Source organism: Euprymna scolopes, chromosome 21 (genome assembly GCF_053919585.1).
Source record: "Euprymna scolopes isolate OS-2025 chromosome 21, ASM5391958v1, whole genome shotgun sequence".
NCBI lineage: Eukaryota > Metazoa > Mollusca > Cephalopoda > Sepiida > Sepiolidae > Euprymna > Euprymna scolopes.
The window spans coordinates 71,698,225-71,713,372 of record NC_136502.1 but is presented as its reverse complement, the minus strand read 5'-3'; positions in this window follow the sequence as shown (position 1 = coordinate 71,713,372).

Below are 15,148 nucleotides of genomic sequence, written 5' to 3'. Positions count from 1 at the left end.
AATGCTCCGAAAAGGAGACCAAGCTGTAGTACTTTGGTAATGCGAAGAGAAAGAGAAAATCGATCTTTTTCAAGTTAGAATCTGATCATGGAAAGCGACGCACGTGCGGCAATTTAAATATTATCTATGACGCAGTCGAGATGAAAGCTTAATGATGGTCGTCGTGGCGCTATAAAGGATATACTTACTGAAGAGTTTTTTGCAGACTAAGGATTTTACCTAATCAGTGCTTGTACTCGGATTAATTCCTTCGTCGAAAATGAACTTTGAAAGAGTTAAAGGATTACGCGTCTTTGGAAAGGGCGAAGAGGATATATATACATAAGATACACATTTAAAGAAAAAAAGATGATTATTGAACGATAACCACGCAGTAAGTTTCTATACCTTTCAAAACCTCTAATTTCTGATTTCTCCCTCGTTTGTTAAATTGAGCTTTGCGCTTGCCTGAAGGACAATTCTAGGCAGCTACTTTACAGTCGAACTGATGAACTGGTGAACATTTGAACTTGAATATATTTTGATAATTGAACTTTGCAGCTTTGCTGTTTTCCTTTCTCCCAACCCTCTGTGATCTTTTCTCCCTAATAAATGTTAATGCTTTCATGTTCTTAAAGTATCTCTTTGTTATTCATTTAAGTCCTGTTAGTATTGCATGCTATTTCCTTTGTCTTTTCTTTAAAGCTTAATTGATGTACACCTCGTAGGATAACCTTTGCGGGACGTAACAAATAAATTTCCCACAAACTGATTTCTATATATTTTTTTTAGTCTATACTTCACAATAACTCTTGGGTGTGCCTCGGGCTCTTTTAGGGCTAATAAAAACACTCCATTTTGGAGACTATTTTACCATATTTGTCCAAAATTTTCTGTTTATGTCTATTTAACAGTTTTGCATGGTACTGAACTCAAATTTAAATATGTTGGGGACTTTTGGGGTTAAATGGGTGAGGGGAGCAAATGATTGCCATTTCTTTTTTGCATGGTGCAGAACTCAAATTTATATATGTTAAGGCCTAAAACTGCACCGTTTGTTCATTTTCACGAAGATTTGATGTCTCCTGGAGACTTTTGGGGCTAAATGGAGGGGGGGGGGGTGCTGAACTTAGACATTTTTTTATGCCTCATTCACTGTTCACTCATGGGGGACCATGCATGCTTCATTTGTTTTTTGGATATGGCATCCATACTTACCTTTGAGTGCTGTTTTCTATGGCATTGCTTGTCAAAATTGCTTTATATATATATATATATATATATATATATATATATATATATATATATATATATATATATATATATATATAATGCAAAGATGGCTTGAAAGAAGGAAAACACAATTGCAACTTCTCTTCCAATTTTCGGATTTTGTAATCATGCTCATATTCCTTTATTTTCTCTTAAAGTTGATGATTTTCTTTTCTTCTGATGAGTTAAGGGCGGAATAGATTCAAAAGTTTACATCGTAATTACATGAATGATTCTGCGCTACGAAACAGGTCCTGTCAAGAATTGAACATTTATCGTGCTGAAAGAAATAAATGGTAAGATGGTTAACGTTTTGGAATTTGGAATGTAAACTTTTGTCATATATTTGTATATGCTTTGTAATTACATCGAGCTTCATAAATTAAAGGACTGGTATAAATAAAATGTGAACTATAATTGAATAAGGATATTTTTCCATAAACACACACACACATTATATATATATATATATATATATATATATATATATATATATATATATATATATATGTGTGTGTGTGTGTGTGTATATATATATATGTATATATATATATATGTATAAGGAATGAAAAAATGTACCAGCGGTGGTTGACGTTATGTTTAAAGAAAAAATAGAAAAAACCGAATGAAATTATTAAAAAATCAACGTTTCGTCCTTGTTTCAGAGGACATCTTCAGGATAATTGAAATAAAAATGTGATAAAAGAAAAAGTCATAGATCGTGCGAAAAAAGACAGTTTTTTAAAATCCAACCCATGTCGGGAAAGGACGCACACATATTCGTCCTTTCCCGACATGGGTTGGATTTTAAAAAACTGTCTTTTTTCGCACGATCTATGACTTTTTCTTTTATCACATTTTTATTTCAATTATCCTGAAGATGTCCTCTGAGACAAGGACGAAACGTTGATTTTTTAATAATTTCATTCGGTTTTTTCTATTTTTTCTTTAAACATATATATATATATACACACAATGACGCCAAAAAGAAAGTCAGCACTTGTTATTTTTTCAACAACCGCAAATTAAAGCTAAATTGAATATAACAGTTTAAACAACCTCATCCTCATTTGATTTACCTGTTCATATTTGACTTTTAATTGAAGTATCTTAGTGTTCACGTCAATTTAAAAAAGTAATTTCAACTCTAGAAGGCAGAAAGAAACTCTGCACGATGGAAAATTGTTATTCAAATGTAACTTTAGAACATTAATGCAACAGAATACAACAATACACAATAAACTAGTTAATATTTAGTAGCATAACCCTTCTGCAATTTGACAGCCTGCAATTTTCAGGCATTTTCTTGAATTAGTCTGTGGCAATACTGCGTTGAAAGGCCGGCCCACTTCTCTTTAATTTTTATCCAAAGTTCTTCTAGATTTGAAATTTTATCATTGCATAGCTATTGTTTGATGTAATGGCATACGTTTTCAATAAGATTGAGGTCTGGAGATTGTGTAGGCTAATCCAAACATGGAATATCATGTTCTTCAAGGAACCTCTTGACATTGCCAGCTGTGCACCTAAGATTAAATTCTCCATCCTTCCTTCGACGGACGTACTGCCTACCACCACTGCCTAGCCTATTAAATTTGCTTTCATTGCTAAAAATCATTCGACCAATATGAAGAGTCATAATCTTCATTGCATCTGACGAAGTCCAGAGAGTGCTTTCTGTTCTTTTCAGAAATCATTGGCTTGCATCTTGGAACACAGCTTTGCAAATTAAATTCCTTCAATCTGTTTTTAACTATAGAAAGAGAGCACTTTTTAACAAGATTACACTGTTATTAGATTCTAGGGGCCATTTCAAATCTGTTTCTGAGGCTGCAGATCTTGATAGCATCATCTTCACTGTAAGAAGTAACTCTAGGACGACCAGATTTAGAAGCATCACGAACACTGCCGGTGTTTTGGTGCTTTTTGCAGTTATTTGTACCATTTTCTCATCACAATTTGCGGCCAATTTCTCGATTGGATAAACCAGAAAGGTAGTGATTAATGAGCTCTTGATGATCACTAAGAGAGACTTGAGGTATATGGACTAAATTTTACATTGTATAAAACCTAGGAACAACAACAATTACGACTAGAGATGCTTAAAGGTGGATATTTTAAGCTGGTTTTAATCTCATTTGTTGCTGCAGAGTTTCTTTTTGCCTGCTTGATCATTTTTAAATTGATGTGAACACTACGATAATTCAATTGAAAGTAATATATGAAGAGGTAAAATTACAGAGGAATAAAAGGCGCATCAAATGAGGTATAGATTGTTTAAACAGTTACATTTAATTTAGCTTAAATTTACAATTTTTGAAAAAATGATAATTGCAAACTTTCTTTTAGGCAACACTATATATATATATATATATATATATATATATATATATATATATATATATATATATATAATCAGATTGGCAAGAAAATATTTGCGGTTTTTGACTTTTAAATTCAGATGAACATATTTCGGCTCAAACAAAAATTTGTTGATCACAAAAAGAAAAAAATCTGCTATATTAAGTACACACAAATTTTGTAATAAACAAGTGCACATATATTTTGCTATAGATAGCCATACTTGCATATCATATCCATCAGACTCAAATTTAACAACACATTTTTAATTATTATTGATTGAGACTTAGATATCATGACAAGGCTGTGCGTCCAAACGACTCACCTAATTTGGCATGTTTTACATTAAGTACCTCTATTACAACACACATAAAAATATGCATAAATCTACTGCAAACAATCATATCACTCATCAGCCATTTAGTGTTACCTGGTACAGGAGGACTTAATTCCTGGCATTTTGCAATGTAAATTACTCCAGACAAGGCGTAATACCACTTGTAAAAAACTAACAAGAACGAAAGATGATTATCACAAAGAGATGCCTATTGCATTTAGTATTGAAAATATCAAGGTTCTAGATAAAAAAAAAACAATAAACAGGAAGAGAGTTTCATAAGTTGCAGTTAATGGAAAGAAGCTACTGGAATAGGAAACTTTATTACAATGAGATATCAAAACAGCAAATTGGTAAAGATCACTAGACCAAGCAGTTAAACGAGCTGGAACAAATGAAGCAGGGAACAGATCAGACAACTCTGCAAAATGCATGCTATAATAGTAATTATAGAATGGACTGAGACTAGCAACATCACATCTGTGAAAGAAAGGTTTCAAAGAAGAAGAAAATGTGAGCCATTCAAATTACAAATATATTTCTGAAACTTAATCAAAACCCTCAAATGGGACAGATGTCTCAATGGGTCGGAGGGCAGTAAGGAGATGTGCCAATCAACCGTACAACTAAAAGGTAGACACAGAGGCAAAAGAGTAACAACAATAGCAAGAGGAGAATGACAAACACTGAAATCCATTTTACAGATGACGAATTGTGTTTTATTTATCAAAAAGAAATAAATGAAAATGGCAAATTCGAAAGGCCTGAAAATTGTGGTCAGTCCAAGTAAATCAGTATCAGTCTCTGGTATGGGACAGCTGGACGTCAGTAGACAAATGGAGGAGGTAATTAGACAACAGTTGGCACTGGAACAGGATTTGCTGAACATCACTAAGCACTGGAGGATGTAACCAGACGACAGTGGGTACTGGAACAGAGCTGCTGTACATCAGTAGGCACTGGAAAGGGTTGCATGACGACTACAGGCACTGGAATGCTGTGGGCTGCAGGAGGCGCTGGAAAGCTGCAGGTGGTGCTGGAGGCTCGAATCCATTGATTGAAGAAGGCTAGTCTCAGGGAGCAGGTAGGCAGTACTAGCTGCACAGAAGTAGTCTGTGGTTCATACAAGGAGTTTATGGTTCATATAAAAAGTGTGGGGTTCACATAAGTAGTTTGTGGCTCATAGAAGCGGTTTGTGGTTCATAGAAGTAGTTTGCGGTTCATAGAAGTAGTGTGGAAAAGATAGGCCTGAAAAAGGCTGTTTGAACTACTGTTACTGCTGCTGAGACCCTTCAGTTTCTGGGTTCATCAACTTGACCAGAAGTACCTATTTACAATGCCTCCTCACGGGACAGAGTTAGACACCAGGGTCGTTTTTTAACGTGGAGAAAAGGTACAAAAATAAAAATTGTCTCAATCGCGAAGGATTTCTCCTCCACTGAAAGAGAACGAGAAATGGAAGTGCAGCATCTGAAGAACAGATGGTATTTATTTGCTCCCCCACTGAGCAAATTAGGCACAAGGCCGTTTTTAATGTGAGGTAAAAACCAGCTCCCCTAAAAGTAGGCAAAAAGGGGGCACTCTGGTTACCAAAAATAATAATTGTCCCAGTATAGAGGGTTTCCCCTCCATTGACTGGTACAAATTATCTTAAGTGCAGCATCTGCCGGAACAGATACTACACTTTGACCTTGGCCAAACCAGAAGTATCAAAGTCGCATTTGGGAGACTTCCTGCTCCCTAGCTACATTTAGGCTTTTAGGGACACAGAAGCACTGTCTTCATGACAGAGGGTTTGTATAACAGACGTCATTTTTAGTAAAAAAATAAATGAACAGAATTAATTCCTTATCGAGTCTGGCACATTCAAAATAGTTTCGAATGTACATTGATTGTGTTTATGTTTGGTTCGAGTTGGAATTAAAATTCCACTAAAATTAATTATTTGAAAAAATCAAATTTTATGTTTTTTTTTTTTTCGTTTGCAGATAAAATGAAAAAATCCACATAACATCTGCCCACACAAAACGCCTACGAATGAGTCACATGTGAATTGCATGTGAATTGCATGAGCTGGTATGTGGCTAAGATTTTTGGCACAAAATGCTGCCAATGTGTGTTTTCTTTATTTGAGTGGAAAAGTAAAACCACGACACAGTTATTCATCAGCAAAATATGACAACAATACCTCCTCCTTTCAGTGGGAGAGGAGGAGTTATTGCGATGCTCTCAATTGTGAAAAAGTGCGAACTATACAGGTTAATTTTGTGCAGGGTTCAGAGTGCCCTTCTTATTGAGGAAGGGGATAAGTTAGATCCTCTGCACCAAATTATGTCTAATCATTTTGCTCCTCGTGGGAAGGCAAGTAAAAAATCAGTGTATTCCTATTTACTTGTCCCCCAAGGAGGGTAGAGTTAGATGCGATGCGCCCGGTCGGTTTTTTTTAATGTAGAGAAAATCCAGCACCCAAAAAAGATTGGAACAAAAATAAAAATTGTATCAGTCTAAAAGGATTTCTTCTTCACTAAGAGTCATCAGAAAATATGAAGGATAATATCAGAACAGATGCCGCTGCTACACTTAGCCAAAAAGTATGTGTTAATAATTAAAAGATAAAATAGAACAAATCTTTTGACAACGAATTTTGAAGAAAATTTAGAAAAAAAAAAAACTGTTTTTCCGTGAACACCTGCTACAGATGGTGACGTTTGTAGTTTTATGGCTTGTTTTAGAAGTAAAAGTGATTACTGGTTAACGACACAACTAGGGATGGTGTGGGGGTGATATAGTAGAGAATAATAGAGAAAATTCAGTCAATAATTATTAATTTAAAATATCTGTGCCAGCTGGCGTCGTCGTAATCACGTTTTAATTTTTGTTTTGTTTTCTTTTTCATCTTCTAAAAACTTATGATTGTAAACCGAGTGTGAGCTGCTGCTGATTGTTAGCGTGCGTTATGCAACTTTTTCTTCTTATCCAAGTTGTGATAAACTGACAGATTTTTTTATGCGTCTTCGTAATTTTGCGAGAGGCTTTGTCTGCCTATCTGACTCTGGTTTAAAAGATAACCAATCTACACAAGCACCCATTATTTCTCACCTTGACATAATTCAAAACGACTTTGCAATCTAGTAAGGATGTTCTATTCTCTACAGCTTTTTTTTTTTCTCACGGGAGAGACGTGTGGGAACATGAAAACCTCCGGGCCATAGACGTTACTTATTATATCTATACCGTTATTCCTTTTGGAATGCTTGCCAGAGGTCAAATCTCTGATTCCTCTTTGTAAAACATTCATAGCAAAAACTAGTCTCCTACGATAACTACACAAAAAAATTACTATCTTCATCTGCGCATCTGTCATCAAACATAATTTTTATGAACAGAGTTTTTTCCTAAGAATTTCCTATCTGTGAAACAAATTACCATGGGATTCTTTTCCTGCAGACTACAACATGGTCATTTTCAAATACTTGTTATGGACGGTCATCATAAGTAATCAAATTTTGTCTATTCCATTCATCATTTTCAACCCTCTCATAATATTCTTCATCGTACTGACAATATATCCATCTCATTACCCTATTTTTCTCAAGTGACTTCAAGCCTTTATAAATGATGACAAACTAGTATATAATAATAAAAAACGTCACCCTAACGAAATGGATGCATCTTTAATTTAGATCTGTACAAGAATCTCTGTAGAAAGATCTGTCCATCGAGTGTCATTTTTAAAGTTTAAAATGGCATGTTCGCTGGCCTGTCATGCTTAATTTAAAATGGCATATTGGTCTGTCATGCTTAGTTTAAAATGGCATTTTCGTTGGTCTGTCATTGTAAACCTTTCAAACCTTGGGGTCAGATCCTAAATCCACAGAGATCAATTGTAATCTTTAGGTCAGAGTCTTACCAAATATAATATTAGAATCCAGTCAGTTATAGTCCTTTAGTATCAATCATCTGACACTAAATGTGACTTTCATGACACGCCTCAGGTTGTGTTAGTTTGATCCGGGTCACAAGTCACTGGGATATGACACCCCAAGGTTCATTTGACTAGGCAGTTCTTGTTATTAGTCGTTTTTGTGGTAAAAAATGATAAATTCTTCTTATTACGTTGTGCGGTCCCTCTATCGTACAAAAGAAAATTCCTGAACATAGTCAGTGCTGAATCACAATTGTATATAAAATTACTGTAAAAGATATTATCAACAACAATCCAGCAGTAAGTCAAAGAAGCAATAATCAACTAAAACAATATGGGCAAGAAAAGGAAGAGAAAAAAATGACAAGTCCCCTTTGGTTTGTGTTATAAATATATTTTGTAAACAATTGTCAACAGGTTAAACAAATTTATACAAAAGTTTTGTTCAACAAAAGAAAAAAAATAATGATGAAATAAAAAAATAATAATGATGAAATAAAAAAAAATAATGATGACATAAAAAATAATAATAATGATGAAATAAAAAAAAATAATGATGACATAAAAAATAATAATAATGATGAAATAAAATAATAATGATGAAATAAACAAAATAATGATGACATAAAAAATAATAATAATGATGAAATAAAATAATAATGATGAAATAAAAAAATAATGATGACATAAAAAAAATAATAATGATGAAATAAAAAAATAATGGTGAAATAAAATAAAATAAAAAAAATGATGAAATAAAAAATAATGATGAAATAAAAAATAATGATGAAATAAAATAATAATGATGAAATAAAACATAATGATAAAATATAAAAAATAATAATGATGAAATAAAATAATGATGATGAAATAAAAAATAATGATAAAATAAAAAAAATAATAATGATGAAATAAAAAAAAATAATAATGATGAAATAAAAAATAAAAATAATGATGACATAAAAAATAAAAATAATGATGACATAAAAAATAATGAAATAAAAAATGATAATAATGATGAAATAAAATAAGAACAATAATGATGAAATAAAAAATAAAAATAATAATGAAATAAAAAAAAATAATGATGAAATAAAAATAATAATAATAATGATGAAATAAAAAATAATGATGAAATAAAAAATAATAATAATGATGAAATAAAAATAATAATAATGAAATAAAAAATAATAATAATAATGAAATAAAAAATAATAATAATAATGAAATAAAAAATGATAATAACAGTGAAATAATAAAAATAATAATAATGAAATAAAACATAATAATAATGATGAAATAAAAAAATAATAATGAAACAAAAAATAATAATGATAAACTAAATAATAATAATAATAATAATAATAATAATAATAATAATGATAATAATAATAATAATGTAATAAAAAATAATAATAATGAAATAAAAAAATAATAATAATGAAATAATAAAATAATAATAATGAAATAAAAAATAATAATAATGAAATAAAAAAATAATAATGATGAAATAAAAAATAATAATAATGAAATAAAACATAATAATAATGATGAAATAAAAATAATGATAAAATAAATAATAATAATAATAATAATAATAATGAAATAAAAAAATAATAATAATGAAATAAAAAAATAATAATGATGAAATAAAAAATAATAATGATGAAATAAAAAATAATAATGAAATAAAAAATAATAATGATGAAATAAAAAATAATAGTAATGAAATAAAAATAATAATGATGAAATAAAAAATAATAATGAAATAAAAAAATAATAATGAAATAAAAAAATAATAATGATGAAATAAAAAATAATAATGAAATAAAAAAATAATAATGAAATAAAAAAATAATAATGATGAAATAAAAATAATAATAATGAAATAAAAATAATGATTAAATAAAAAAATAATAATAATGAAATAAAAAATAATAATGATGAAATAAAAAATAATAATGAAATAAAAAATAATAATAATGATGAAATAAAAAATAATGATAAAATAAATAATAATAATAATAATAATGAAATAAAAAAATAATAATAATGAAATAAAAAAATAATAATGATGAAATAAAAAATAATAATGATGAAATAAAAAATAATAATGATGAAATAAAAAATAATAATTATGAATTAAAAGTAATAATAATGATGAAATAAAAAATAATAATGATAAAATAAATAATAATAATAATAATAATGGAATAAAAAAATAATAATAATGAAATAAAAAAATAATAATAATGAAATAAAAAAATAATAATAATGAAATAAAAAATAATAATGATGAAATAAAAAATAATAATGATGAAATAAAAAATAATAATGATGAAATAAAAAATAATAATGAAATAAAAAATAATAATAATGATGAAATAAAAAATAATAATGATGAAATAAAAAATAATAATGATGAAATAAAAAAATAATAATAATGAAATAAAAAAATAATAATGATGAAATAAAAAATAATAATGATAAAATAAATAAATAATAATAATAATAATAATAATAATAATAATAAATAATAATAATGAAATAAAAAAATAATAATGATGAAATAAAAAATAATAATGATGAAATAAAAAATAATAATGATGAAATAAAAAATAATAATAATGAAATAAAAAATAGTAATAATGAAATAAAAAAATAATAATAATGAAATAAAAAAATAATAATGATGAAATAAAAAATAATAATGATGAAATAAAAACTAATAATGAAATAAAAAATAATAATAATGAAATAAAAAAATAATAATAATGAAATAAAAAAATAATAATAATGAAATAAAAAAATAATAATGATGAAATAAAAAATAATAATAATGAAATAAAAAAATAATAATAATGAAATAAAAAAATAATAATAATGAAATAAAAAAATAATAATGATGAAATAAAAAATAATAATGATGAAATAAAAACTAATAATGAAATAAAAAATAATAATAATGATGAAATAAAAATAATAATGATAAAATAAATAAATAAATAATAATAATAATAATAATAATGATGAAATAAAAAATAATAATAATGAAATAAAAAATAATAATGATGAAATAAAAAATAATAATGATGAAATAAAAAATAATAATGAAATAAAAAATAATAGTAATGAAATAAAAAAATAATAATAATGAAATAAAAAATAATAATGATAAAATAAATAATAATAATAATAATAATAATGAAATAAAAAAAAAAAAAAATGATAATGATGAAATAAAAAATAATAATAATGAAATAAAAAAAAAAAAAAAAAAATAATAACAATAATAATAATAATAATAATGAAATAAAAAATAATAATAATGAAATAAAAAATAATAATGAAATAAAAAATAATAATGATGAAATAAAAAATAATAATGATAAAATAAATAATAATAATAATAATAATAATAATAATAATAACAACAATAATAATAATGAAATAAAAAATAATAATAATGATGAAATAAACAAATAATGAAATAAACAAAAAAAAAAAAAAAGAAAACAATGTTGTAAGGTGTTTTTTTCTTCTTTCATTCTCCTGGTTACCCAACTCCGATCAGCAGTAATTGATAGTTATGTGACAGAGAAGAAGGGTACTCCCTACTCTCTCTCCCTCTTTCTCGCTACTTGTTAACAAATTGTCGTTGCTTTTAACAGTTTAATTTTTTTTCTTTTCACGGCAGAAAAGGATCTTGATTAAAATTTTATGGGTATTTTGATTAACAGACTTGTTACTTTTCTTACAGGAACTGGTTAGTTTATCAGTCAATCGATTTTTCTATTTCAAGGGATTTTCTAACAAAGGTTTTACGATGTTTCAAGTTAAGTTTTTTTATTAGAATGTGGATTTATGAGTTATTTTCTTTGTTTTTTTATAAAAATCAAAGAAATTGTCGGTTTTACATCTTGGGTAGTTCTGCTTCTACCCAGAGCTGTCTGCTCACCTCTCTACCATTGCCCACGACTGAACTAGAACCACAGTGGAACTCAGTTCGAACTCTATCTAGACCTCAACTCCACTCAACTGGAATTGTTTAAAGACATGCAACCCTTTTTGTACTGAATAGATTGTAAAACTCATCTTCTTCCGATAACCAATCAAAGTCTACCATATAAGTCTTCACTGGAAGGCGATTGGTCAAATGTTCATTTCACGCTTCTTAGGTCCCAAGGACTTTTGGCTCTCATGATCTGTCAATACTTTGGGGTCACCGGAGGTCATTCTTTAATTCAGCCATAATTTGGCATGTTAGCGCAGCCACAATTCTGCCAAAATCCTGAATTCTTATCAAAAAAATTAGTTATTCTTAATGTTTAATTGTTCATCCAATATATCTCCTAACAATAGACGATTTGTGTGTGTATATATATATATATATATATATATATATATATATATATATATATATATATATATATATATATATATCCAAACCAATATATACTAGTGGAATAATGGATGGTCTCTACTTAGAGTCAACGTTGCCAGTATCAGCAATATTGGGTGGAACGATAAATTTGTCACCCTAAAGAAAACAACACTAAAGCTTTATTTTAAAACTTTTATTGAAAAAAATCAATTCAGGTAACTTGAGTATATAGTAAAACTGACATCTATTCAATGCAGCCATCTTCAGTCTCAATCAGCGTCTTGATACAGGTCCAGAACTGGGAGCATGCCTTTTCCACAAGCGTCAGTGGGAGCTCAGTGAATACTCGGCAGATAGCAGCAATCAGGCTGGCTTTAGTGTTATGGGAGGTCATGTTGGTGATGTTCTCGATGTATGACCAAACGAAGTAGTCCATCAGGTTCAGGTCTGGGGAGATTGGGGAGCGGTGAGAAAAGGGTACAAAGTCGTAACACTCCTTCTAAAGCCAAGCCTGGGCCTCTTTGGACTTGTGGGTTGGCACTGAGTCCTGCTGCCACACCCAGGCCATCTGCCAGTGGCCATCTGATTGAACCAGAAGATCACCACACTGTCCAGCATATTCAGGTACACTTTGGTGTTGACTTTCAAGCTGACGTCTAAGTTGTGAGATTGCATGATGTGGCCCTCACTTGAAACCACACCAAAGACCATAACCGTGGCCAGAAACTTCACTGAACTGTGCCCTCAAGCATTGAACTGTCCAGATTTGCATTTTGAGGGTGCTTGCAATGGTCCTGTTGTCATAACTTGGATCAGTAAAAAGCATGAGTTGTACAATGGTACATCTCCGATCTTGCTCATTGAACATTGTATCACTTTCAGATCTGATAGACGGCTCCTCCTCGTATCGCTCTTGGGATTTGTACACAATTGGCCAACTAGTAAAAAAAGAAAAACGCTTTTCATAAAATGGAAATGCCATTATGTTGTCTTTTCTAGGGCAACAATTTTATCGTTGCACCCTGTATAATTAGTTTAATATTTCCAATTAAATATGATACTTAATTAGTAGGGTATTAATTTCACACACTTAGCCTAGGGGTTGAATTTCACTATGCTAGCCATGTTGATGAGACACTTATCTGTAATAGTGGTCTGCTAGCCTCCAGTGCCCTGCACAAACGATCACAGTCATGTTTAGTTTGAAATGTGATGGTTGTTGGTCTGTCACAGTTTGAAATGGCATTTTCATTGGTCTGTCACCTTTGTTCCTTGATCTGTCACATTTAGCTTGAAATGGCATTTTAGTTGGTCTGTTATGCTTAGTTTAAAATGGCATATTCGTTGGTTTGTCACATTTAGCTTGAAATGGTATTTTAGTTGGTCTATCACTTTTGTTCATTGATCTGTCACTTTTATGCTTGAAATGACATGCTCGTTCGTCTGTCACACTACATCACTAAATGTGGATATCTAACGAACACATACTACTAATATCCGGATACATTCTTGATTTCTTTTTTTGCCTTTTTTGGCATAGCTTATCGCCCCCACCCCTCACCCATACAATTAATTACTTATCTTTAATATAACTAATTAGCCTTCTGCCCAGCGACTGTATTTAATACAGAACCAAATATCCATCCTCGGCAATCAATTTGACAATATAGACAATGTTGTGGCAGCACAAGACACGTTTTTCTAAAGATGAAGTATGGTCCAACACAGGTCTCTGAAGTGATCCCAGACATTACCTCTTTTTAAAGGGGTTGTTACCGATCGCCTGAGATGCCCCATATCGGCAATGCCGACGAGTCTGTTAATAGCTATTTTTTGTACCCAGCCAGAATGATTCTCATACTTCACTAACGCTTTTTGATACATAACTAACAATTCTTGTTTCATGCCAGTCCACCAGTTTTCTACGCAGAAGTTCTAAATGTTAATTAGTTTGTTGTTGTTATTAACTTCTTCTTTTCTTCTTCTTTACGCTCTGTTTTACTTGCCTTAATTAAGAACAATTAATTAATTAAACCGTCCCCTCTCTCTTTTTCTCTCTCTCTTATTTGAACAAAGCAAATATTTAAAACTTATCATTACTTGTCATACCCTTCCCTCTCTCTTTCAATTTTTCCTTTTCTTTCTTTTTCTCTATATTCTTGTTTTATTTTTTTGTATTAACAGTTGATTGTTTATGCATTCTCTTCTTTTAAGAGAGGAGCAAGTGTGACAAAAGATCATTTTAGTGTTTCTCAAGATGCAGTTTAGTACTATTTGCAAGAATAGCTTGATTGATGATGCTTTCGGCATTCTTTTATGCAACAGCCCTACCCCACACCCCCATCGTTACAGACCTACTGCCTGGGAATGAGGAGACGGGTAGTTTCTTCTTGGGACTAGTCTACTAATACTATAAAGCGTACAGCTTCAGTGGCAATGCATTTCAACTCTCAGGGTCATTAACAAAATAATCCTCTGACGCTTCAGCATTACCCCCTTTTCTATTACAGGGTGCCAGAAAAGACAAGAGTATATATATATATATATATATATATATATATATATATATATATATATATATATATATATATAATGCCTCTCCACGGGACAGAGTTAGACACCAGGGTCGTTTTTTAACGTGGAGAAAAGGAACAAAAATAAAAATTGTCTCAGTTGTGAAGGATTTCTCCTCCACTGACAGAGAACAAGAAATTGAAGTGCAGCATCTGAATAACAGATACTATACTTTGATCTTGTCCCGAAGGCCAAGAATATTATTATAACCGTGATTTCAAAAGTAAAATAAAAAGTATTTGGGTGCCACCAGCTAGAATTGAAACCGAAACTGTAGTATTCAAAGCTGGTGACGTTACCACTATACCCACGTGAC